We start from the raw sequence: 3243 nt of genomic DNA, 5'->3' as shown, positions 1-3243 counted from the left end.
ATCGATAAAATGTATTTTAAATAGTGCTACTTTTCGATACTATAGAGTTCATAGTTATATAAATATTAGTTTTAAGTCAGTTTTATCCAGTTTTAATCCTTACTTTTTATTATGCGTAATATGGATGAAATAGGGGTGCCAGACAGTCCTACCATGCGCCTAGCTATTTCGCAGTCTGGCAGCCCAGGTTTTTAAAAATTTCCCAGTTCTAGACATGTAAAGAGAGATTTCAGAAATTATTCATAATTTATCGTTAAATAAATACATCAAAATACTTCTTAATATTCAATTTATCCTATTTTAAATAATGGTTCTATTAACCAATAGTAAATACCAAAAATATACCACAACTCAGTCTTGTAGGAATAGCTCTGCCAATTTCCGCAAGATGGCGCATTTAATTTCTATTTATTTTAAATGTTAAACAATCATAATTCAATAATTAAATCGTTAATTTTGATGCAGACTGATAAAACAATGTATCAGACTTCAAATAAAACAACTTTTCGAAAATATATGGCCCATCAACCCACCGAAGGCGTTTTGCAACATTTTGAAGGGGATCCTGTAGAAAATTTGACTAAAAACATATTTGTTTCCTAGATTTTGATGCTGATGGAGAATCGTTCCGCAAATCGGTATTCCGCTCAAGAATCGGATAGATATTGGCCAAGATATCGCCATCACTGTGAGGCATATAGTGCTTCCATCCATTTTTCATGAAATCGGAAGGGACCAGAAAACGTGAAGAAAATCTATAAAATATGTTGTTCCTAGGTTTTGATACAGAATGATGGAGAATCGATCCACAAATCGTTTAAGGCATTCCGTTCAAGAATCGGATGAAAATTGGCCAAGATATAGCCATCTCTGTGGGCCATTTAGTCCTCTCATAAAAAATATTTTGTTGTTACATATGAATGCAGATTGATCTACAAATCCATTTCCATCGCCTTATTCCATTCAAGCATCAAATCATTATCGACGACGTTGTAGCCATAAATTTTTAAGAACCATTATTTGGATTATTGGATTGTGATTATAGAGATACAGCAATCTATTAGAGGGAGCTACGATTAGATCACAGGTTGTTTTTAAAAATCTTTCCCAACAGACTGAATATTTTGATATATCATGAGCAATTAAGATTTTAGTTTCATGATCAATAAAAATTTGACAACCTTCGGGTGACAAAATTTCCCCCATTCTTTAAGACTTTTTCCAAGAAAGCAATCGAATTTAATTGAGGAATTCGCAACAATGAGTTGATGCTCGAACGCCCACTTGAGCTGTGAGTGGGTGCCTGAACATCTGCGGTATTTCTGCAACTTTAAGAGCCCTGCGGGCACAATTGGCAATGTTTGTTTTGAGACCCATTGAGGAAGTGCAGCGGCCACCCTGCCAAGTGGAGTGGCAAGAGCTACCCATCTTCAGCTATTGCTGATTAAATGCCACACACACGATCTCCGCCCGATTTTTCAGGCAATCAGTCAGTGGGTCAAGACGGTGGGACAAAGAAGGCCAATTGTCTTATCTGGCAGGGGACAGGGAATCGGGGGTTACTTCAAGAGCACAGCGCACTTGTTAACACAAGCGATTTTCCATGTCCCGCGATATAGTTTAAGTCGGCTCCCTCAGCGATATTCAGAGTTGGGAACATGCATTACCTCATTTGTTGACTCAGTTGGCACTGATGAACGATATTTGCTCGAAAATATCTCGCTAAATATATTATACACATAGATGACAACGACGAACTTGATTCGAATACCGCTAGGAATGCCGGCAAAACTTCGTCGTAACTTTTAACCTTGCAACTCCATTTCCCCGCCTTCGTTCGTGCCACAAAAGCTAATAAGCCCTGTTTGGAGACAACAAACTCTACTTTGTTTGTTCTCTTGCCAAGTTGTTGACTAATATTAGCCAGCTGGCCAAATTCGAGGGCTACACTTCGGGTCATTTTTTGTGGTCACCACCTTTTGGCAGTCATCGCAGAAACTGAGTCATTGCCAATGTCGCCTTAGCTGGGTAAGAGATATTAATAATTGTGATGAATTAACTTTCTCATTCTCCATTTTTCGGCGTATCCCAGAGCCATTATTAGTCATTGTTGTCTATGCTAATGAAGGCAGATCTAATTTATACTATCACATTACACATCGAGTATACGCCGCATTGACCTTCCACGAGATAGAAATCTAAGCAGACCAAAAATTGTCTAGGTCATGATATCCAGCTGCAGTAAAGTAAACATACTTACTACTTCCACTCAAACCTGAACTTCTATCAATTACGAGAGCCTAACAACAATGACAACGTGGAATAGACATAAAAAAACCGATACCATAAAACTATGCGCAGTCATCGTGGCGCCTCCATTGCCAGAAATTCCCATGTAGCCAAAAGCCAAAAGAACGTGGCTGAAAACAACCCCTTGGGGACCTTAAGGATTGTTGTCGGCCGAGCGTTCAACTCCACGCGAATTGCGTCACTGGCGGATGGCTGGCTGGAATTAAATCAATAGGACAACTCCCACACGGATCGGCTAAGTGGAGCAACTAGCTCTAGTCCCAGATCCCAGGACTTGGGACTCGGAGAATTTGCATTTTCGTGGCCCACACATAGACTTCTGTGGTGTGTGCTTGGCTAGTATTTAGGTCGACGGTCTAAGCCGTCAAAGGACTGCAAGGACAATTCAAAGGCGGGCGAAATGTGCTGTGGCCAAGCATAACTCAGCGTGCTTTTGCGTTTCCGATTCAGTTTTAGCTTTCCATTTCATAATTTTTGAATTAATTAATTGGCCCAGTTCTTCTCGGGGTCGCGTCGTCAAATGAATTATAGAGCTTTTACAGACTACACCTAAAAACCTTCGACCGAATTAGGGGCAGGATATGAACTCGTTTGTGCCCGGGGTTTTATTGGTTTTTACAAATAACTCTGAATTATTTATTGCCCAGTTGAGGGCAGTGCAGTCACGTTATTGATGAACCGCTTAAGTGGTTGGGAAAGGAACCGGAAATAGTGAGACAAGTGAGACAAGTCCTTGCGTGTGGCAAAAACTCCTTCCCATCCTAAAAATCCTTCTGACTTTTAGAAATATTTTGGTAATTTCCTCTTGAAAAATATTTGAATATCTCTGGACTTGAGTCATTCTTAAGACCTACTGAAGTCATTCATTAATATTCTGTGGCTGTGTCACCAATGTGATCAAAATGGAAGGAAACACTTGCTTAGATGAGTATC

The sequence above is a fragment of the Drosophila ananassae genome, chromosome 2L, assembly GCF_017639315.1.
Source record: "Drosophila ananassae strain 14024-0371.13 chromosome 2L, ASM1763931v2, whole genome shotgun sequence".
NCBI lineage: Eukaryota > Metazoa > Arthropoda > Insecta > Diptera > Drosophilidae > Drosophila > Drosophila ananassae.
The sequence above is the reverse complement of the archived record's forward strand: the minus strand, read 5'-3'. Positions refer to the sequence as shown.